Genomic DNA, 25331 nt, shown 5'->3' with positions numbered 1-25331 from the left:
CCATAATTTTGATGCAAATAAGACCCTCTCATATATGTAATTTCTCAAGGAAATGCTCTAGGTATTACAGTTTTCATTACATCAAAGTGACGTCAGGCGTTCCACACTTTTGTAATAAATATAGAATGTTAGCAATCTAGTTGTTCATTGGGAAACTGTTGAGAGGCAGAGGCCAGGGGCACGGACCCTGAAAATTGAAGGTAGGTAGGAGAGTGCAGAGGCAACGATTTGACATCACTGAGCAGGCAGGAAGGGCAGTGGCAGCACAACAGACTATGGACGGCAGTGGAAAGCGGGGCAGGGGCAACAAACCAACAATACAGGACTGGCAAGAGAGGCTGTGGCAATATAATAGACCATTGTGGGCAGAAGGAAGAGGCAGTGGTAGAACAACCATACATACCAACATACCGTTTTAGCCAGGAAACGTCCAATGTTTTTAAGCTCAAATGGGCTTTATTTGATCTGTCTCCTGTCTACAATCTCCTCTTTTTCAATGTAACTCAAAGGGAAAAATCAATACCCCAGTTTTTTTTCAAAATCTCCCTCTTACCAAGTTCAAAATGTTCGCAAGTATGGTACATTGGATCATGGTAGGCAGGAGGAATTGGGGTAGGGACATGGACTCGGATAACAGAGGAGAGGAGGGACATGGAGAGGTGCACCAAACTGACCCTACAGGGCAGGCATCAGGGTTTTCAGCAGCACAATACACCACACAGGGCATGCGGGACGGGAGTGCAGCACAACAATCCATAGAAAGCAATAGGGAGAGGACAGGACCAAGCACATGGACAACAGAGAACAGAGGGGAAAGAGGCAATGGTAGCTAGCTGACCATAATGGACAGACAGGAGAGAAAGCTGCAGCATAACAGACCATAAAGTGCAGGAGGGATGGATAAGGGGCATTACAATGGAACAGACAAGCCAGGAGGGAGGGGAGAGGCAACAGAGGGCTGGGGACAATGGGACAGGGCAGGAGCAGCGAGATGACCATGGAGGTCAGGCTGGATGGGCACTAGAAACAAGACACACCATGGAGAGCAACAGTGAGACTATGATGGCATACACACAGACCATGAGGGAAGGTGGGAGGGGGTCAGGGGCAGCTAGCTGACCACACAGGGAAGGTGGGAGGGGCCATGGCAGTACAGAAGACCATGCATGGCAAGCGGGAGGGTTAGTGGCAGCACAATTGCTATTATGGGCAAGAAGGAGGGTGCATGGGCATGCCCAAAGGACCATGGAGGATAGAAGGGAGGGTCAGGACCTTGGCAGAGACAAGAGAGTTCAGGGGAAGGGGCCTCACAACAGACCGCGTGGGGCAGGCAGGAGGAGCAGTTGCAGCACAACAGACCAGGGAGGGCAGAATGGTGTGGAAGTAAAATGGGCCATGGAGGACAGGAGGAAGGGGATAGGGGCATGGCATGTGGACAGGCAGGGTGGAGGTGGCAGGGACAGGTTACAGTCATCTGACAATGCTAGGCAAGTGGGAGGGGAGTGGCAGCTCAACTGAACACTCAGAGTAGATAGGAGTGGCAGGTCCATGGAACATGGTGGGCAAAATGGATAGAGCAGGGGCATGCACAAAGACATCGGAGGGCAGGGGGAAGGAGAATAGGGGCAGCAAGCTAAGCACAGAGGCTAAGCAGGCGGTCAATGATGGGCCATAGAATTGTGCAATGGAGGGCAGGAGGAGTGGACTGGTACATCATGCTAAATGGAGGGCAGTGGCAGCACATCAGACCATGCATGGCAGGAGGGAGGAGGCTAGTCCATGGATTCAGACAACAGAGGATAGGGAGGAGGTGGATGGGGCAGCAAGCTAACTGTTCAGAGAAGGTGGGTATTAGGAACTTTATTGTTTTTAAAATGTGTGTCTGTGCGAACTACTTAAAATATGAACAAGTATGCAGCATAATCTCACTTTTATTCAGGAATAAGAGGACGTTTGTGACTGTGACTCCGGGCTCACTTGGCAGAAACACCCCCTGACCCTCCACCCCCCATCGCAAAATGTAATGCCTGTAAAAAAGGTAGGTGGACGCAGTGTTATATAGAACATAGTCCTGAGAGCACGATTGAAAATGAAAACTAGATATAGTATATGGTATACACTATGCACCAAAAAGTGTGATATAAGATGAACCGGGGCGTGAAATATAATATGCAATACATTGTGCGCAATGACAGATTCATTGGAGAGCGCGAGATAGCACAGGGACTAGCGCGTGCTATGTGATATGCGCCTTGGAGTGTAATATGCACAGGGCAGTGTTGTGTAACCTAACTAGTCTCTAAAGTTGTAATATAAAATATGTGCTGGGGAGTGTAACGCTGCATATGCACTGTGACAAAGATATGGATCCCAGATTGTAATATGTATGGCATAGCGCTGTGCGTTATAACATAGGCATCGAGGAAGGCACGTTAGATGGGGCAATATAACCCGTGCGAAGGCAAGTGTGGCATGACATATTCACGGGGTGGTGTTACAGTGCACATGGGCTAGAGAGTGTCATGGCATACGCACTAGCTGGTGGAATACAACACAGAGGTGTGTGGCACTCGGCGGGCACTGGTGGGTGTAACACAGCATTGGGCTCAGCCAGGAGCACGCTGTGACTTAAGTGAGGTTTGTCTCCTTTCCAGAGAGTAAAATAAAAAGTATTACACATCCGGCGGTGGATGTGTGTTTTATTAACCGTGAGGGGGGTTTCTTGCATAGTTTGGTCGAATTTTTGTCGAATCCCCTTTGAATGGCTTGGTGTGCGTGTGTATTAAATGTGCCCGTCAATAGCTACCCATGTTTGTATAAATAAACGACAAGGGTGTCTACTTGGAGAGTACCCATCGGCGGGGGCGCCGGGATTAGGCACGGTACGGCGTCGGACACGTCAGAGCTTCAGTAGCGGTGTAAATACATTCCACGTGGAAGGGGGGCCACACAGCCCTCCTTCTTAAAAAAATTAAATAAATAAAAGACCGGCATCGCGCCGGAGGCCACGCCCCCTCCTTGCAGCACTCTGCAAACGCACCCCCTGGCCAGTTGTAAGTTGGGGAATTAATTCCCCTTCAATACTGAGGGTCCCTGAGGGCCAACTAGCCCAACAGGTATCTCCAGTATGCGCCAGGGAGCTGCATTGCAGACAGGTGTTCTGAGGCCACGCCCCTTTTTACACCTCTATGCAACGCAGCTCTGTGGTGCTTACTGGAGGTACCTAGTGGGCTAGTTTGACCCTAGGGACCCTTAGGATTCAAGGGGACTTATTCTCTCAACTTAGAACGGCCACAGGGCACGTTTACACAGTGGTGAAGGGAGGGGACGGGGCCTGAGGTGACGTGTGCAAACACGCCCTGTGGCGTGTTTTAAGTTGGGGAAATAATTCCCTTTCAATCCTGAGGGACCCTGGGGGCCAACTAGCCCACCAGGTGCTTCCAGTAAGCGCCACTGCTCTGCGTTGCAGAGAGGTAGTGCAGGCCGTGCCCCTTTTTACACCTCTCTGCAATGGCGCTTACTGGACATACCTAATGGGCTATTTTGCCCCTAGGGACCCTCAGGATTCAAGGGGACTTAATCTCCCAACTTAAAACGGCCACAGGGCGTGTTTACACAGTGGGGAAGGGAGGGGACGGAGCCTGAGGTGACATGTGCAAACACGCCCTATGGTGCGTTTTAAGTTGGGGAAATAATTCCCCTTCAATCCTGAGGACCCCCGGGGGCTAACTAGCCCACCAGGTGCTTCCAGTAAGCGCCACTGAGCTGCGTTGCAGAGAGGTGGTCCAGGCCGTGCCACTTTTTACACCTCTCTGCAACGCAGCTCTGTGGCGCTTACTGGAGGTACCTAGTGGGCTAGTTGGACCCTAGGGACCCTCAGGATTCAAATGAACTTAATCTCCCAACTAAAAACGGGCACAGGGCATGTTTACACAGTGGTGAAGGGAGGGGACGGGTCCTGAGTTAACGTGTGCAAACACGCCCTGTGGCGCGTTTTAAGTTGGGGAAATAATTCCCCTTCAATCCTGAGGGACCCTGGGGGCCAACTAGCCCACCAGGTGCTTCCAGTAAGCGCCACTGCGCTGCGTTGCAGAGAGGTGGTCTAGGCCGTGCCCCTTTTTACATCTCTCTGCAACGCAGCTCTGTGGCGCTTACTGTAGGTACCTAGTGGTCTAGTTGGACCCTAGGGACCGTCAGGATTCAAGGGGACTTAATCTCCCAACTTAAAACGGCCACAGGGCGTGTTTACACAGTGGGGAAGGGAGGGGACGGGGCCTGAGGTGACATGTGCAAACACGCCCTCTGGCGCATTTTAAGAGGTAGTTTTAATCCCCTGCCCTATTATGCTAATCACAGGGGGACCCCAACGCATAGTGTTCCCTAGTGTATGTAGGTGTTTTCACTGTATTCTGAGTGTCTTTTAACATAGCACTGGCTCTAGGAGTGGTTTGTCAGACTCAGTTACCACCAGTATCCATCTGAAAAAGTTGAGGGTACAGGATGATTTTGCAACAAGGCTTCTTTCTGCTCTTCTGTTTGTTCTTTCTGCACGTTATCCTTCTTCCTGCACTTTTCTTCGTCTTTGAGGACTTCTGTTGCTTCATTCTGCATTTCTTTTTTTTCTTTCTGTGCGTTTTTTCTTCTTTCTTCACATGTCCTATCTCTGTAGGCATAGTTAGAAATTAGCATTAAAAAAACCTTTGAAATTCACTGAAAGAAACATAGGTTTCAGGGGCGTTATAGTTAGCTGGACTTTTCACTCGTACAAAACCATTGAAATTCCCCCGTTATAGTAAGTTTTGCTAACTATAACTCGCGCGCCCGCAATGCACTGCTGATGACGTCACATATTACATCACTCATGACATGGTCAGTGACATCACTGATGACATCACTGATGACATCTCAAATAACATCACTGATGACATCACTGATAACATCATCCTTGTGATAGAGTGGCAGACCTCTTCTCCCCCTAATATAACATTTGATACACACATTCAAAAATAGAAACTAACATTTTCAAAACAATGGACATACCAATACCAGTTACAACAACCTATTCAGTAATTCTAAGATCCACATACACATCTACTCATTCACCAACAGTCCGATACAGTCACTCATACATGTACTCACTCATCATATGTACTCATACACCTATACATCCTGTTACACAATGCCACTCATCCATAGAGTTACTCACACACATAGTCACTCATGCTAATAAAGAATCAAACATCCATTTACTTGCATATACAGTTATACACACACCACCACACTTACTTCTACAGAAACTTACACATACTTAGTCTTTTAAACAATCACTTATAGAAACACAAACTTATTCATACAGGAACTCTTCCAATCTCTCACTCTCACATATACTCCCTTATTTACACCAATAGTCACATATACTAGTTGAAAACATATGTAGTTACTCATAAAGACACTATTGAGACAGTCATTCACTCACTAACACACCCATGCACACACTCATCCACCCATACAGTCCTGCATGCATGCTGTCTTCAACACATAAAAACAGTGAGTCACTCATTCATGCACCTATGCACTACGTAATACCCACCACCGAACCATACAGACACTCAGACACTCATACTGATACTCAAAAGACCAACTAATAACCTATATAGACACTCGTGTAGCTACTCACCAACCCATGCAGCACTTATACACAAAGTGAGAGACTGATACAGATATTTACATATTTAAACATTACTCACTAAGCCATGTATTCACTAAGATACACTTAATCAGTCAGTTATACAATCAATTTGTCAAAATCAAATCATCCATTTAGACACTTATATACCCATTTATTCTTCCATCGACCTTGAGATATACATATATAAAACATATGTAATTTTCAGAAAAACACACATTCACTGGATGACGTCATCAGTAATGTCATCGGTGATGTCATTTGAGATATCATCAGTGATGTCATGAGTGATGTCACTGACCATGTCATGAGTGATGTAATATGTGACGTCATCAGCAGTGCATTGCAGGCGCGCGAGTTATAGTTAGCTGAACTAACTATAACGGGGGAATTTCAATGGTTTTGTACGAGTGAAAAGTCCAGCTAACTATAACGCCCCTGAAACATATGGTTTTTTCAGTGAAAATATATATATATATATATATATATATATATATATACATATATATATATTATCTACTGGCGGTCGCCAGTAGATAGTTATAGTTAGGACCATGTTTCCATAGGAAATCCGCAACATTCTATTTGGAATAACTAACTTTGGCGCCGGTTGACGAATCCTCGCGAAATTTTCAAAATAGGTGGGGCGCTCCGCTCCGCTCCTACCCTGAAAGTCTCGGGGGGATTCGTCAAGCGGGGGCTGAGAAAAAAGGCGGGTCCCAAAACACGTTTTCCCCATGCAATTTTCCATAGGGACCTTTAGTCCAAGGTACAGCCCGAACGGCTGAACAGAATTACTTGAAATTTGGCAGAGAGGTAGTCCTCAGCTCAGGGAAGTGCCTTTTGCAGGTCTGGTGTCAATCTGTTTAGTAGTTCCTGAGAAAATCAAAAGTAAAATCATATATATATGTGGGCGGAGCCTAACCACACATCTCATCCTGAGATCTGATTGGCTGTCAGCACTTCATCCAAGAAGTGTTGGCAGCCATCTTGGGACCAATATACATGATAGCACTTCATTAAAAAGCATTGCAGTTAATAGAAGGTTTTAAGACTTTAGTTACATTATAAATCATTTGTTGATGGTACCATGCTCATTTTAGGAATTGTGGTATGTTCTAAGGTGATTTCACCGTGTGAAAAAGCCTTCTGCTGGGATATCATGACTGAGAGAAAAATATTGTCTCATGCTTTTCCCACAGAGGTTTGGAAGGTGGTCTATAAGCTAAACTGAGAGCTTATTTTCTGTAAATTCACATTATCTTTCTCAGTCATGTGAGAATGAAGTCTGACATTCTCAGTACAACATGTACATCCAACAAGGGCAGAGACTGTCAGTTGATTCCTTTGTGCTCTACTGCAGCTTCCCAGAGTGTTCCAAAGAACAACTAGAGCGCTAACAGTCCTACTTATGATAAACGTATGGCACACCTGAAGCCATCTTGCTTGGATTAAAGTGGTAACTCTTAAAACATTTAATTGAAAAAGGAACAAAATGAGGGGGTTCAGTTTTCCATAAAAAGTATGATTAGTGCTGCAGAAAGAAAAATTAGGGCACATTTTGAGTGACTTCTCAAATCCTCTTCTATTTCATTAAAAAATTCTGACATGCAGACTGAAACATGCACTTTCAATACCAGCAGCAGTTTTCCCTGGTGAGCAGTAGCTTTACTACAGTGATCTAATGAGCAAAAAGAGTGCTAACATTCTGAATTTATGGCAAATGTGTGACACATCTGAATGCCTTCTTGATGGAATCAAAGTAAAAAACTGAAAGTATTTCCTACTGAGCAGACTGCAGTAAATGAGGAAATTAGGAAACTTCATAACAAATAAATCTCCCAAGATGGCCACCAGAGACAAAAGAGCCCAAATGTAGCCCAAATATCACCCAGATGTAGCCCAAGTATAGCCCAATGACAGAATGTCCCAGAGTGTTCTTAAAAATGACTAGAGCGCTTACTGTCTTCATTATGACAAAAGTATGGCACACCTGAAGCCATCTTGATTGGAATAAACTAGTAACACTTAAAACATTTAATTTAAAAAGGAACACAATGAGGGGGTTCATTTTGCCATAGAAATTATGATTAATGCTGAAGAAAGAAAATGAGGGCACATTTTGAGTGACTTCTCAAATCCTCTTCTATTTCATTAAAAAATTCTGACATGCAGACTGAAACATGCACTTGTAATACCAGGAGCAGACTTCCATGGTGAACAGTAGTTTTACTACAGTGATCTAATGAGCAACTAGAGTGCTAACTTTCAGAATTTATGGCAAATGTGTGACATATCTGAATACCTTCATGATGGAATCAAACTAAAAAACTGAAAGCATTTCCTACTGAGGAGACTGCAGTACATGAGGAAATTAGGAAACTTCATAACAAATAAATCTCCCAAGATGGCCACCGGAGACAAAAGAGCCCAAATGTAGCCCAAAATCACCCAGATGTAGCCCAAATATAGCCCAATGACAGAAGTGTGCAAAACACTTATTATTTTGTGTTTTTGCAGTGTTATATAGTGCAGACTTGTCAGGTATTGGAGTGCTTTACATGAGCATTGGTTACATCACACAAGAACAAATTAATTTTGGTTGTAGACATGGGGAGACTAAGTGATTTGACCAGAATCACAGAATGTCGAGCTGAAGCAGAAACTCCAACCTCGTTCCCCAGTTGCAAAGTCTGCAGTTCTGGAAGTAACACCACATCCTCTCCCCTAAGTGCAACATTTAATCAAGTGGTCAACTGGATAAAAAACATAAAGATACCAAATAATTTAAAAGTACTTTGTCGCTATTTGAAAACTCTGAAAATATGTCCTTATTTTAGTCTTTTAAAGCACTAACCATAATTTTGATGCCAATAAGACCCTCTCATATATGTAATTTCTAAAGGAAATGCTCTAGGTATTACAGTTTTGATTACATCAAGATGACGTCAGGCGTTCCACACTTTTGTAATAAATATAGAATGTTAGCAATCTAGTTGTTCATTAGGATACTGTTGAGAGGCAGAGGCCAGGGGTACGGACTCTGAAAATTGAAGGCAGGTAGGAGGGTGCAAAGGCAACAATTTAACCACACTGAGCAGGCAGGAAGGGCCGTGGCAGCACAACAGACTATGGAGGGTAGTGGAAAGGGGGGCAGGGGCAACAAACCAACAATACAGGACTTGCAAGAGAGGCTATGGCAATATAATAGACCATTGTGGGTAGAAGGAAGAGGCAATGGTAGTACAACCATACATGCCACCAGACCCGATTCAGCCAGGAAACGTCCAATGTTTTAAGCTCAAATGGGCTTTATTTGATCTGTCTCCTGTCTACAATCTCCTCTTTTTCAATGTAACTCAAAGGGGAAAATCAATACCCCAGTTTGTTTTCAAAATGTCCCTCTTACCGAGTTCAAAATGTTCGCAAGTATGGTACATTGGATCATTGAAGGAAATGGGGTAGGGACATGGACTTGGATAACAGAGGACAGGAGGGACATGGAGAGGTGCACCAAACTGACCCTGCAGGGCAAGCATCAGGGTTTGCAGCAGCACAATACACCACACAGGGCATGCGGGACGGGAGTGCAGCACAACAATCTATAGAAAGCAAGAGGGAGGGGACAGGACCATGCACATGGACAACAGAGAACAGAGGGGCAAGAGGCAATGGTAGCTAGCTGACCATAATGGACAGACAGGAGAGAAAGCTGCAGCATAACAGACCATAAAGGGCAGGAGGGACGGATCAGGGGCATTACAATGGAACAGACAAGCCAGGAGGGAGGGAGTAGGGGTCTGCACATGTAAACAGAGGGCTGGGGGCAAGGGGGCAGGGCAGGAGCAGCAAGATAGCCATGGAGGTCAGGCAGGATGGGCACTAGAAGCAAGACACACCATGAAGAGCAACAGTGAGACTGTGATGGCATACACACAGACCATGGAGGGAAGGTGGGAGGGGGTCAGGGGCAGCTAACTGACCACACAGGGAAGGTGGGAGGGGCCATGGCAGCACAGAAGACCATGCATGGCAAGTGGGAGGGTTAGTGGCAGCACAATGGCTATGATGGGCAAGAAGGACGGTGCAGGGGCATGCACAAAGGACGATGGAGGATAGAAGGGAGGGTCAGGACCTGTGCACAGACAAGAAAGTTCAGGGGAAGGGGCCTCACAACAGACCGCACGGGGCAGGCAGGAGGAGCAGTTGCAGCACAACAGACCAGGGAGGGCAGAAGGGTGTGGCAGTACAATGGACCATGTAGGACAGGAGGAAGAGGATAGGGGCATGGCATGTGGACAGGCAGGGTGGAGGTGGCAGGGACAGGTTACAGTCATCTGACAATGCTAGGCAGGTGGGAGGGGAGTGGCAGCTCAACAGAACACTCAGAGTAGATAGGAATGGCAGGTCCATGGAACCTGGTGGGCAAAAAAGATGGAGCAGGGGCATGCACAAAGATATCGGAGGGCAGGGGGAAGGAGAATAGGGCAGCAAGCTAAGCACAGAGTTTAAGCAGGAGGTCAATGATGGGGCATAGAATTGGGCAATGGAGGCCAGGAGGAGTGGACTGGTACATCATACTAAATTGAGGGCAGTGGCAGCACATCAGACCATGCATGGCAGGAGGGAGGAGGCTAGTCCATGGATTCACATAACAGAGGATAGGGAGGAGGGGGATGGGGCAGCAAGCTAACTGTTCAGAGAAGGCGGGTATTAGGAACTTTATTGTTTTTAAAATGTGTGTCTGTGCGAACTACATAAAATATGAACAAGTATGCAGCCTAATCTCACTTTTATTCAGGAAGAAGAGGACGTTTGTGACTGTGACTCCGGGCTCACTTGGCAGAAACACCCCCTGACCCTCCACCCCCTATCGCAAAATGTAATGCCCGTGAAAAGGGTAGGTGAACACAGTGTTATATAGAACATAGACCTGAGAGCACGATTGAAAATGAAAACTAGATATAGTGTATGGTATAAACTATGCACCAAAAAGTGTGATATAAGATGAACCGGGCGTGAAATATAATATGCAATACATTGTGCGCAATGACAGATTCATTGGAGAGCGCGAGATAGCACAGGCACTAGCGCGTGCTATGCGATATGCGCCTTGGAGTGTAATATGCACAGGGCAGTATTGTGTTACCTAACTAGTCTCTAAAGTTGTAATATAAAATATGTGCTGGGGAGTGTAACGTTGCATATGCACTGTGACAAAGATATGGATCCAAGATTGTAATATGTATGGCATAGCATTGTGCGTTATAACATAGGCATAGAGGAAGGCACGTTAGATGGGGCAATATAACCCGTGCGAAGACAAGTGTGGCATGATATATTCACGGGGTGGTGTTACAGTGCACATTGGCTAGAGAGTGTCATAGCATATGCACTAGCTAGTGGAATACAACACAGAGGTGTGTGGCACTCGGCAGGCAATGGTGGGTGTAACACAGCATTGGGCTCTGTCAGGAGCGCACTGTGACTCTCAAGTGATGTTCGTCCCCTTTCCAGAGAGTAAAATAAAAAGTATTACACATCCGGCAGTGGATGTGTGTTTTATTAACCGTGAGGGGGTTTCTTGCATAGTTTTGGTCGAATTTTTGTCAAATCCCCTTTGAATGGCTTGGTGTGCATGTGTATTAAATGTGTCCGTCAATAGCTACCCATGTTTGTATAAATAAACGACAAGGGTGTCTACCGGGATTAGGCACGGTAGAGCATCAGACATGTCAGAGCTTCACTAGTGGTGTAAATACATTCCACGTGGATTCATTGTATGCATAGTCGCCTTTTAATGAATATCACGCAAATCGTCATGGTGATAGGTACGTACGGTTTGTCCAGCATGTCCTAGGTGTGTCTATAAATATATATTTTTAAAAAATAATAAACAACAGTGGCCGGCCCTGGGGATTGGGGTCAAAAAAATATAATTAGGAGACAGGCCCTGGGGGATGGGGTCATCAGGGCCAATAAATTAGAATAAGAAGGTGAACCACACAGCCCCCCTTGTTAAAAAATTAAAATAAATAAAAGACTGGCATCGTGCCGGAGGCCATGCCCCCTCCTTGGAGCACTCTGCAAACGCCCTCCCTGGCGAGTTGTAAGTTGGGGAATTAATTCCTCTTCAATACTGAGGGTCCCTGAGGGCCAACTAGCCCAACAGGCATCTCCAGTATGCGCCAGGGAGCTGCGCTGCAGACAGGTGTTCTGAGGCCAAGCCCCTTTTTACACCTCTTTGCAACGCAGCTCTGTGGCGCTTACTGGAGGTACCTAGTGGTCTAGTTTGACCCTAGGGACCCTTAGGATTCAAGGTTACTTAATCTCTCAACTTAGATCAGCCACAGGGCGCGTTTACACAGTGGTGAAGGGAGGGGACGGGGCCTGAGGTGACGTGTGCAAACATGCACTATGGCACGTTTTAAATTGGGGATATAATTTCCCTTCAATACTGAGGGCCCCTGGGGGCTAACTAGCCCACCAAGTGCTTCCAGTAAGCGCCACTGAGCTGCATTGCAGAGAGGTGGTCCAGGCCGTGCCACTTTTTACACCTCTCTGCAACGCAGCTCTGTGGCACTTACTGGAGGTACCTAGTGGGCTAGTTGTACCCTAGGGACCCTCAGGATTCAAATGAACTTAATCTCCCAACTAAAAACGGACACAGGGCGTGTTTACACAGTGGTGAAGGGAGGGGACGGGGCCTGAGTTAACGTGTGCAAAAACGCCCTGCGGCCTGTTTTAAGAGGTAGTTTTAATCCCCCTGCCCTATTATATACTAGGGGCTTACAGAGGAGGTCATGCTAATCACAGGGGGACCCCAACGCATAATGTTCCCTAGTGTATGTAGGTGTTTTCACTGTATTCAAAGTGTCTTTTAACATAGCACTGGCTCTAGGACTGGTTAGTCAGACTCAGTTACCACCAGTATCCGTCTGAAAAAGTTGAGGGTACAGGATGATTTTGCAACAATGATTCTTTCTGCTCTTCTTTTTGTTCTTTCTGCACGTTATCCTTCTTCCTGCACTTTTCTTCGTCTTTGAGGACTTCTGTTGCTTCTTTCTGCACTTCTTTTTTTTCTTTCTGTGCATTTTTTCTTCTTTCTTCACATGTCCTATCTCTGTAGGCATAGTTAGAAATTAGCATTTAAAAAACCTTTGAAATTCACCGAAAAAGCCATAGGTTTCAGGCACGTTATAGTTAGTAATTAGCATTTAAAAAACCTCAGAAATTCACAGAAAAAAACATAGTCTCTATTTTTGAATGTGTGTATCAAAGGTTATATTAGGGTGAGAGGAGGTCTGCCACTCTATCACAAGGATGATGTCATCAGTGATGTCATCAGTGATGTCATTTGAGATGTCATCAGTGATGTCATGACTGATGTCACTGACCATGTCATGAGTGATGTAATATGTGACGTCATCAGCAGTGCATTGCGGGCGCGCGAGTTATAGTTAGCTGAACTAACTATAACGGGGGAATTTCAATGGTTTTGTACAAGTGAAAGGTCCAGCTAACTATAACACCCCTGAAACCTATGGTTTTTTTCTGTGAATATATATATATATATATTCACTTAAAAAACCATAGGTTTCACACATGTTATAGTTAGCTGGACATTTCCCTCGTAAAAAACCAATGAAATTCCCCCATTATAGTTAGTGCAGGCAACTATAACTCACGCGACCGCAATCCTCTGCTGATGACGTCAGATATTACATCACTGATTACATATGTGTCTTTCTGAAAAATAATTTTTTGTAATATATGTATAGCTAAAGATTAATGGAAGAAGACATGGGTAAATAGGTGTCTAAATACAGTGATGTAATATCTGACGTCATCAGCAGAGGATTGCGGTCGCATGAGTTATAGTTGCCTGCACTAACTATAACGGGGGAATTTCATTGGTTTTTTACGAGGGAAATGTCCAGCTAACTATAACATGTGTGAAACCTATGGTTTTTTAAGTGAATTTGCAAGGTTTTTTAAATGCTAATTCCTAACTATAACGTGTGTGAAACCTATGGTTTTTTAAGTGAATATATATATATATATATATATATATATATATATATATATATATATATATATATATATATATATATATATATATATATATATATATATATACATATATATAACCTACTGGCGGTCGTCAGTAGGTAGTTATAGTTAGGACCTATTATCCATAGGAAAATCATAACATTCTATTCCCAATAACTTTGGTGCCGGTTGACGAATCTTCGCAAAATTTTCAAAACTAATGGCCCGTTCTGGTCAGCTTCTATCCTGAAAGTTTGGGTGTGATTCGTCAAGCGGGGGCCAAGCAAAAAGGGGGGTCCCAAAACGCGTTTTCTCAATGTTATTTCCCATATGAAATTTTAGACACGGCTAAGCCCGAACTGCTGAACGGAATTACACCAGATTTTGCAAAAAGGTAGCCCTTGGTTCAGAAAGAGCCGTTTTTTTTTTAAATGATGTAAATCCATTCATTAGTTCCAGAGAAATTTAAAAAATAGAGGTCAAAAATCAATTTCCCTTAGGAAACTTTAGACATAGTTATAGCAAAAACTGCTGAACGGAATTACACCAAATTTGTCAAAAAGGTATTGCTTGGCTCAGAAAGCGAACTTTGAAAAATGGTGTAAATCCGTTCAGTAGTTTTTGAGAAATTAAGAAATAAAGATAGTGATATCTAGAGGCACGGAGGATCCGCGCACCCTCCCGATCACGAGCATCATGCTAATTGGCTGTCAACACTTCAAACCAGGAAGTTTTGGCAGCCATCTTGTGCCTCGGTAGAACCGAGGCACAAGAAAAGCAAAAAACAAATGCGCAAAATACGAAAAGAGGGCAGGGTAGAAATACCCTGACCCTCTAGGCCTGCTCAGGGGGTCCCACAAGGCTCCCCAGGGCCAAAAAAAGCATTTTTTTAAAAAAACCTGCGGGATGCGCGGAGGATCCACGAATCCGGCCGCGAAAATGAAAAAAAACGAAGTGCAGACTCCCGCGCTTTGTTTTTAATTAGCCCCCAGGTGGGCCAAGTCCCGGGGGCAATGTTTAGATTACAATGAGGGGCCCAAAGGGGCCCCCCAGCCCCAGGGACTGCCACCCCCGGGGCTTTTCAAAAGTATTTGCGGGGGGGCTCCCGGCCCCCCGCAGCCCCAGGGACCGCCACCCCCGGGGCTTCAATAGTAAATGGGTGGGGAGCTCAAAGGCCCCCCCCAAGCCCCGGGGACCGCCACCCCCCAGGGCTTCTATAAAATATTGGCGGGGGCACATGGCCCCCACGCAGCCCCGGGGACTTCCACCTCCCTGGGGCTCTAATTATTCAAATTTGGGGGTCCGTTATGGACCCCCGAGCCCCGGGGACCACCACCTCCCTGGGGCTTTGCACATGTTGGGAGGGGGGCCATGCTTTTCCACACGGGAAGCTGCATATTAGCAGCTCCCCGTGTGGGTAAGCAATGCCAGCTCCCGCAGGACGCGTGGAGCCGGCGGGACCGGGGGGATTGGGGACCCCCCATGGTCCCCAACGGATAGGGCCGTCCCCAAGGGATGGGGTCCCTGGGGCCATAAGTGGCCCGGGAGGGGGGCCACGCGGTCCCCCTCCTCAATAATTAAAAAAAATTAAATAAAGTAAAGGCCAGCCCCGGTGGATGGAGTCCACGGGGCCATAAGTGGCCTGAGGAGGGGGGCAATGAAGCCCCCCTCAAAATAAATTTAAAAATAAAAACTGCCCATGCCCCAGAGGATTGGGTCTCCGGGGCGATTATGGCTTCGGGAGGGGAGCCACGTGGCCCCCTTCCAATTTAAAAAATATATATATATAGGGGTCAGGCCCTGGGGGATGGGGTCCCCAGGGCCAATAAAATAGGAAAAGAAGGGGGGCCACACAGCCCCCTTCTTAAAAATAAAAAAAAAGACCGGCATCGCGCCGGAGGCCGCGCCCCCTCCCTGCAGCACTCTGCAAAAGCGCCCCTTGGAACTAATTCCCCTTGAATACTGGGGGTACCTGGGGGCCAACTAGCCCACCAGGAACCTCCAGTATGCGCCATGGAGCTGCGTTGAAGAGAGGTGTTCAGAGGCCATGCCCCTTTTTACACCTCTCTGCAGCGCAGCTCTGAGGCGCTTAATAGAGGTACCTGGTGGGCTAGTTGCACCCCAGGGACCCTCAGGATTCAAGGGGGCTTAATCCCCCGACTTAAAACACGCCACGGGGCGTGTTTACACAGTGGTGAAGGGAGGGGACGGGGCCTGAGGTGACGTGTGCAAACACGCCCTGTGGCATGTTTTAAGTTGGGGAAATAACTCCCCTTCAATCCTGAGGGCTCCTGGGGGCCAACTAACCCACCAGGTGCTTCCAGTAAGCGCCACTGCGCTGCGTTGCAGAGAGGTGGTCTACGCCGTGCCCCCTTTTACACCTCTCTACAACACAGCTCTGTGGCGCTTACTGGAGGTACCTAGTGGGCTAGCTGGACCCCAGGGACCCTCAGGATTCAAGGGGACTTTATCCCCCAACTTAAAACGCCGACAGGGCGTGTTTGTACACATGTCACCTCAGGCTCCCCCCCCCCCTCCCTTCACCAGTGTGCAAACGCACCCCGTGGTGCGTTTTAAGAGGTAGTTTTAATCCCACTGCCCTATTATGTGCTAGGGGCTTACAGAGGAGGTCATGCTAATCAAAGGGGTACCCCAACGCATAGTGTTCCCTAGTGTATGTAGGTGTTTTCACTGTATTCTAAGTGTCTTTTAGGATTCCACTGGCTCTAGGCCTGGTTAGTCAGAGTCAGTACCCATCTGAAAAAGTTTTGGGCACAGGATGATTTTTTAACAAGGCCTCTTTCTGCTCCTCTGTTGGTTTTTTCTGCACGTCTTGCTTCTTCCTGCACTTTTCTTTGTCTTTGAGAACTTCTGTCGCTTCTTTCTGCATTTCTTTTGCTTCTTTCTGTGCGTTTTTTCTTCTTTCTGCACATGTCCTACCTCTGTAGGCATAGTTAGAAACTATCATTTGAAAAACCTTAGAAATTCACTTAAAAAACCATAGGATTCAGGCACGTTATAGTTAGAAATTAGCATTTAAAAAACCTTTGAAATTCACTGAAAAAACCATAGGTTTCAGGCACGTTATAGTTAGAAATTAGCATTTAAAAAACCTTAGAAATTCACTGAAAAAAACATAGGTTTTAGGGAAAGTTATAGTTAGTTGGACATTTCACTCGTACAAAACCATAGAAATACGCCTGTTATAGTTAGTTCAGCTAACTATAACTCGCGCGCCCGCAATGCACTGCTGATGACGTCACATATTACATCCCTCATGACATGGTCAGTAACATCACTCATGACATCACTTATGGCATCTCAAATGACATCACTGATGACATTATCCTTGTGATAGAGTGGCAGACCTCCTCTCACCCTAATATAACCTTTGATACACACACTCAAAAATAGAAACTAACATTTTCAAAACAATGGACACACCAATACCAGTTACAACACACCTGTTCAGTAATTCCAAGATCTACACACACATCCACTCATTCAGCCATAGTCCTATACAGTCACTCATACATGTAGTCACTCATCATATGTACTCATACACCTATACATCCTGTTACACACCGACACTCATCCATAGAGTTACTCACACACATAGTCACACATGCAAACAAAGTATCAAACATCCATTTACTTGCATATTACAGTTATACACACACCACCACACTTACTTCTACAGAAACTTACACATACGTACTCTCTTAAGCAATCACTTATAGAAACACATACTAATTTATACAGGAACTCTTCCAATCTCTCACTCTCATATATACTCACTTATATACAACAATACCTACATATACTAGTTTAAAACATATGTAGTTACTCATAAAGACACTATTAAGACAGTCATTCACTCACTAACACACCCATACACACACTCATCCACCCATACAGTCCTGCACACATGCTGTCTTCAACACATACAGTGAGTCACTCATTCATTCATCTATGTGCTACGTATTCACTAAGATACACTTAATCAGTCAGTTATACAATCAATTTTACAAAACAAAATCATCCATTTAGACACTTATATACCCATTTATTCTTCCATCGACCTTGAGATATACATATATAAAACATATTTAATTTTCAGAAAAACACACAATCACTGGATGAAGCTTAACAGACTTTCTTCATCTCATTTTTTGAATTTAAAACTATTTTAACTTCAATGGTGAATTTTATTTCCAAGTGAAAGGTGTAGCAATGGGGCGCCCTTTTGCCCCAGAGTTAGCAGTACTTTACATGGTGAAATATGAGGAGAATTTCATCTATAACAACAATCCCTTTATTCATTTTATAGGGAGCTCGGTATGTTTTATAGACGACATTTTTATGGTGTGGACAGGAGATGAGGAAAGTCTGTTAAGCTTTCATGGCTGGCTGAATAGTAGGATAGAGGATATAAAATTCAGCTTGAATCATTCACACAAAAAAATAGCGTTCTTAGATGTGGAAGTCTATGCAGCAGGTGGAGGCTTGGCTAAAACGCTATATAAAAAGCCCACAGATAGAAATAAAGCACTGCACTTTTCAAGCAATCATCCAAGAAGTCTAAAAGAAAATTTGCCGTATGGCCAATTTCTAAGGATAAGGCACAATTGTTCATTCAAAGATGGATACATGTTACATGCCAACAATCTAATGGGCCGCCTATTAGATCGAAGTTACCCCAAAAAATTGCTAAAGAAAGCATGTAAAAGAGCATGGTGGACCCCACGGGAAACACTGTTGGAGCGAAGAGTGAAAACGCCAGTCGACAGAATAGTGTGCGTGTCGACATTTTGTCCAAATTCCAATCTTTTGAAAAAAGTAATCTGCCAAAATTGGAACTTAGTAACTTAGAGCAATCATTAACTGCAGTGCCACTGTTTGCATTTAGAAAAGAGAGGAGCAAATCTCAAATCAAATTGTCAGAGCTGCATTGCCAAAACAAAAGATAAGTACAGTACGGGATTATGTTGGCCTACCTCCTATCACAGGACATCGTAAATGTGGTACTTGCGGTTGTGGTGATTCCACACAAGAAGGTTCACTGTTTACCCACAATTCAATTCACTGGAAACATGAGTCTTTCACGAATTGCAAATCAAAAAACGTTGTCTATGAGATTTTTGCCCTTGTAATAAACTTTATATAGGCAAAACAAATCAAGAAATCCAGCTCAGAATCACCCAACATAAATCGAGGATACGCAAGAATATTGAGACTGCTCCTTTAGTGAACCATTGGAGACTACACCCAGATTCTGTACAAGAACTGAAATGGACTGTTATATCCAAAGTGGAACCTGATAACCGTGGAGGAGACTTGGAATTAAAACTAACACGAAGGGAGGCAATGTTAATTGTCAAGTTCAATACTGCAGTGGACGGACTTAACAAACTGTCGAAAATATACAAGTTATGAGACATCAATTGTTGTAAATATGTGACTGCATGTACCTTCTAATAAGAATTTTACGATGGAATTGTTGTGGAAAGTTCAAAGAATCAATTGAAACATCTAGATTATGCTTTGAATCCCGCGTTGTTATAGTGATAGACAAGGAGCGCACTGCGGACAGGAGCGTTACGGCGCTTGCTGCTTAGCTGAATTTTAACTCACCTGATTGTTTTTCTTTTAGGTCTTTCAGACCCTCGCTCTCCTGCTCCCCTTACTTGCACTATAATCGTGCCCCTCACCGCCGCTTGGCGGGTTGGTCCTGGGGTGGCGGACATCTTGGTTTGGGGTGAGGTGAGGGATTAGACCGACAGCGCTTCATTGCGCATGCGCCAGCGGGGGAACGCATATTTAAAGCGAGTCCCCGCCTTTCCCTCCCCCTGACAAGGAGCGCACTGCGGACAGGAGCGTTACGGTGCTTGCTGCTTAGCTGAATTTTAACTCACCTGATTGTTTTTCTTTTAGGTCTTTCAGACCCTCGCTCTCCTGCTCCCCTTACTTGCACTATAATCGTGCCCCTCACCGCCGCTTGGCGGGTTGGTCCTGGGGTGGCGGACATCTTGGTTTGGGGTGAGGTGAGGGATTACACCGACAGCGCTTCATTGCGCATGCGCCAGCGGGGGAACGCATATTTAATGCTCCTCCCCTAGCGCAGCGGGATCGTGCAGCGGGCGTGTCTTCGCGTGGCCGGAGTCGTGCCAGAGTCCTGCCCGTCTGCGCCCGTCCGCGCTAAGGCCGTGCGGGACGTGGCGGGCTCTGGTCTGCGATAGTCATTACTTCTGTTTCGTCGCCATGCGGACATACTCCAGGGAGAGCCTGGTTTCCATCGGTCAGGTGAGCTTCTGCTGTACATTTCCGCTTGTCCACCCTCTCTGTGGTCCGTATCGTTGTCCCTGCAATGGTCTGATACTTGACCCCCCAATGCCTCTCCCCCGGAAATATCCTGCTGTCGTCCACCATAGTAGGGGCTCTCCTCCCTCTCTGCGGATTATGAACCTAAATGTGAGGTCGGTCTTGAAACATCAGCAGAACTTGTACGACCTTATTGAGGATGAAGCCCCGGATATCCTCGCCATAACTGAAACATGGCTTCAGGAAGCTGACACTGCCATTCTTAATCTGGCATGCCCCTCTGACTATTCTATGTACACCTTGAATAGAGCATCTAGAGGGGGTGGAATAGCGCTGATAGTTAGGTCTCGTTTTCCCTGTGTGTGGAACAGCCTTAAGATCGCTGGCTGTGAAAGTGCCTCTTTTAAAGTCTCTGTCAGCCCAGAGTTCACACTCTCTGGGATGGTGGTATATCGTCCGCCGGGCAGTGACGTGCTGTTCAGAAATACTTTTTCGGATATTGTCGGCACCTTGATCACTGACTGCGCCAATTTTTCCATACTGGGTGATTTAAATCTGCATTTCGATTCACTGTCCAGTCTGACAGCTCGTACCATCTCTTTGGACTTAGAGGCTCTTCAACTTTCCCAGCTGGTTCTCCAGCCTACTCACATCGGGGGACATATTCTTGACCCTTTTTTCACCAATCTGACTGAGGCTAAAATCACTGCGATTACTCCAGTAGAATGGTCTGGCCATTTCCTGGTGTCTATCCAGTGTCCCGTGTCAGCGACCACTCCCACTTCTTCAGCTAGACGGGTACCTAGGAGACCTTGGAATAAACTCAGGCTGGAAGATTTTCATCGTCTTCTGTTAGTGGAGCCCCTGGGCCCATCTAACAATGTAGACGAGGGGTATGACCTCTTCTGCTCCTGGCTTACTAGGGCTCTGGACGCTCTGATACCTATTGTATCGACTAAGATCAATCCTCGTGAGTCGAGTCCCTGGTATGATGGGGCCTTACGCGCCTTGAAGGGAGCCAATAGACGGGCGGAGAGGGCTTGGCGGAAGACATATGGGGCCGATTTAAAAGCTGCATATGCCGCGTCCGTCAAGCTCTATCATCGGGCCATATGTCGAGCGGCCTTCTATGCCGAAGAATTCCGGAACAGCACCAACCCGTCAAAGGCCATCTTCAAGGCGGTTAAAGATCTTATGGCTAAGCGGACTACCTCTACAGCCGAGAGTTCTGTTTCCCACTGCGAATCCCTTGCTTCCTATTTCTTGGGAAAAGTCCAAGCTATTTATCGGACATTCCCTAGCATTGGGGTCTCGTCGGGAAGTTCCAATGAGACACCTCGTCAGATCACCCTGCTCTCATTTCCCCCTCTCACCTCGGATGGGTTTGATAAACTTGCTTTGCAAGTTAAATCTGGATCTCCATCCGATCCAGTGAGGCCTGCTCTCTTTCGAGACCAGACCTTTATGGGACGCCCTGTTGTGCGTTCCCTTGTCAACCTCTCCTTGGAGTCGGGGGTAGTTCCAACTAAATGGAAGCAGGCGGTGGTGTCCCCGATTATCAAAAAACACTCCTTGGACCCGTCTAAGCCTGAAAGTTTTCGTCCCATCTCGCTGCTACCCTGGCTGGCAAAGTTGACAGAGGCCCATGTTAATCTGGCCCTGTCAGAACATCTAGCCCGGACCAACGCCCTCGACCCCACACAGAATGGCTTCCGTGCTGGTCACAGCACGGAGACCGCTCTTCTTGTGATGGTGGAACATCTGCGTGCAAGGTTGGATGCTGGTCAGACGGCGGCGCTGATATTGTTAGATCTCAGTGCCGCCTTCGACACGGTATCTCACAGCATCCTCCTGCATCGGCTCGAGGAGATTGGTATCAGTGGTTTGGCGCTGCAATGGCTCCGCTCCTTCCTGGACAACCGCTCCTTCTGTGTGGCCATCCCTCCCTTCACGTCCAGTTTCCAGCCTCTGGCCATGGGGGTTCCGCAAGGGTCCTCGCTGAGCCCCACATTGTTCAACCTTTACGTGAGACCACTGGCTGATGTCGCGAGGCAGTGGGGCCTAACTTTGGTCTCATATGCCGATGACACTCAGCTGGTGGTTACTCTCAGCGGGGATGTACAACAAGATGCCCCCAGGTTTCAGTCTGGACTGAAGGCGGTGGCTAGCTGGTTGACAGGAAACTGTCTCCAGCTTAATGCCACAAAAACGGAGGTAATGGTTGTCGGGAAGGGAGTAGAGCTATGGGGCGATCAGTGGTGGCCTTCTGAGCTGGGCCCCACTCCGACCTCGGTGTCGGAGGTGAAAAATCTGGGGGTCTGGTTGGACGCTGGCCTTACCTTTGTAGGGCATACCAAAAAAACTGCAGCCGGTTGTTTTGGTCTGTTAAGAGGACTTAGACCAGTTCTTAAATGTTTCGATGCCCCAACCAGACAGCTTGTAGTCCAGGCAACTATCATCTCTCGTCTGGACTACGCTATCTCTCTCCTGGCTGGGGCCAACCAGGCTGAGTTAACTCGCCTACAGCGGGTTCAAAACGCTGCGGCTAGAGCCATTGTTGGCCTACCCAGATTTTGCCCGGTGGCGAATGTCCTCCGCTCCCTGCATTGGCTCCCTGTAAGGAAGCGTATTCTTTTTAAGGTCCTTTGTTTGGCCTTTAAAATCTTAAGAGGTATAGGCCCTGAAATCTTGTCCAACTGTATCTCTTTCTATGTCCCCACCCGCAGTTTCCGATCTCAGGGCCAGGCCCTTGCTGTGGTCCCCAGATTTAGACTCAGCCGGATGGGGGGTCGTTCCTTCAGCGTGAAAGCTGCACTAATTTGGAACACCCTCCCAGTTGAAGTCCGTCAGTTAGATGATCTGCTGTCTTTCCGGAGAGCTATTAAAACATTCTTGTTTTAGTTGTCCATTTTAGGTCTTTTTTCCTGTTGTGTTATGTTTCTCCTTGTCTCTGCGCCGGGAGGCTCCTTGGCTGGAGTAGCTGTGCGCATAATAAATTAATATAACATAACATAACATAACATAGAAAAATCCATGCCAGGTTTTCATTGTCCGCATTGAAGGATTCACCAGATTGCCAACTTAGCTCTTGGTACTATTTTAAATTGAATTTTTTTCCAACAAACGGGTTTCTTTCTTCTTTTTTCAAGGACACGCAAAGGGGCACATTAATCTAAACAAAGAACTATAGCTCCCAGCATGCCGGTTTTTATGTGAGGCAGATTCAAGTGAGATAAAAATCACTTCTGCTTTCGAACGGCACCTGTTTCCAGAAAACGCTCAGGTCACTCATGAAGATAGATGCTGACAAGCCATTCGCGCTCAAAGGTATGTCACCGAAACGGACAAAGGTAGCACTTGGGTGGCCGAACCACAGATAGAAGAGCTTGAATGAAGGTCATTGTTATACCGGCACTTAGTTTTACACAAAGAACGTCAGACTATTAGCATTCAACTTTACTTTAGAGGATTTATTGTCATGTTTCTAAATGTTCTGTCCATTCAATCATTTTGAGGTACCCACTAAAACAAACTCGTCTCCCCTTGACAGGAAACAAGGAGTGACATACGTCATATATTACGCTTGGCGTCGTTGGGCAGTCAACCGCTAAAAGGTAGGCTTTCTCTTGGTATGTTGCCTCTGTTGTGCACACTTAGTAGTCAATTGGATTCAAGTCCCTTGAACCCCCATTTCGTTCGTATTTTATAGAAAAGCTAGGATTTCCAGCTGGAACTTCCAAAACCATTGGACACTGATGAATATCATCCTTCACTTTGTCATCGTAACAAAATGTAAGATTCAGTTCCTTGCAGTATTTATACTCATTCGAAGAGTAGTAGCGGTACATGTGGTTATGAGATTATTGTTTTTTTCAGATAAAACTTGTTGAGAGTGTGGTGCACGGATCGGCTGATCCAGCGGAATTATAAATTAAGGTAAGAAGTTCACTCTAGGAGGAGTTGAACAAAGAGAGGAGGGCATTATACGTTATACACTAAAAGTAAGGACACTGTGTCATTTGTTCTTTTCACAGCTTTCTGGTCCTGCGGAGAACCCCGTAGTCAGAGGGGTTCGAAACGCGTCAACCTTTTTTAGTGGCCAATTGTTTGTTTATATTTTGTGAAGAATCAAAAAGCTTGGAATCATTCAAATTGGTTTTGTCTTTGGCCCATTTTTTGATGTATAAAGTTTGATTGAAAAATTTGAAAACATTTGAATAAAGGGCTGGGTGTGAGTTGTTGGTTCGTATGGGAAGTGTGATTTGGAGTGTAGTTTGTAAGGCGTAGTAAAAAGATTTGGTGTGAATGGTTTTTGACATGAATGCAAGTCAGTTAGTGAGTTGAAAGAAGAATAGTGGTGTGATGGTGAGATGAGTATGATGAATATATGTGTAAAGTTTTAATGATATGAAATTGTGTTTCTTAAACTTGTTTTTTTGTCAAAATAAATTTTGATTAATTCAAATAGAAATTGAATTTCAGTGGAGACATTGTTTCTTTCAATGTTCAAGTTCTGAAAGGTGAATAATGGATCAGTACTGGCATTTCTATGTTTATTGCTGAATTGGGGCTCTGCCTTACTGATTAGAGTCCAAATCCTCTATTGTTGTTTGATGTCACTTTTTTCAGCACTCTACTCTAAGTCATTCTACTCTATGCAAAGGATTTTATTAATCATGCAATAAAGATGTACTTGCTTACTTATTTTCTCACCCTACTCTACGCCCCTCCACTATACTCTATGCCATTCCACATCAGTCCATGCCTCTCTGCTGTATGCCAATATACCCCAGTTCACTTTATGGCACTCTACACCAGGCCACTCTACTCCACTCCACCCCATTTTATCATTCTACTTCATGCCACTCCACACCACTCCACTCTACTCTATGCCACTATGCTCTACACCACTGCACTCCACACCACACAATGGCACTCTATAGCACCCTACCCCACTCTACTCTATGCTACTCTACTCCTCACAATGCCACTCCATACCGCTCCACTCTACTCTACACCACTCCACTCTATTCCACTCCACTGTACTCCATGCCACTCAACTCTATTCTATGCCATGCCACTCCACTCTACTCCACACCACTCCGCTATACTCTGTGCCTCTCTACTCTACACCACTCTACTCTACACCATTCTATTCTGCTCCACTCTACTCTACGTCACGCTACTTTACGTCGCTCTACTCTACGCCACTCCACTCTATGCCACTCTACCCTATGCCACTCCATTCCACTCTATGTCACTCTAGGCCACT

The sequence above is a fragment of the Triturus cristatus genome, chromosome 10 (genome assembly GCF_964204655.1).
Source record: "Triturus cristatus chromosome 10, aTriCri1.1, whole genome shotgun sequence".
In the NCBI taxonomy this organism is placed as follows: domain Eukaryota; kingdom Metazoa; phylum Chordata; class Amphibia; order Caudata; family Salamandridae; genus Triturus; species Triturus cristatus.
This window is presented reverse-complemented; position numbering follows the sequence as displayed.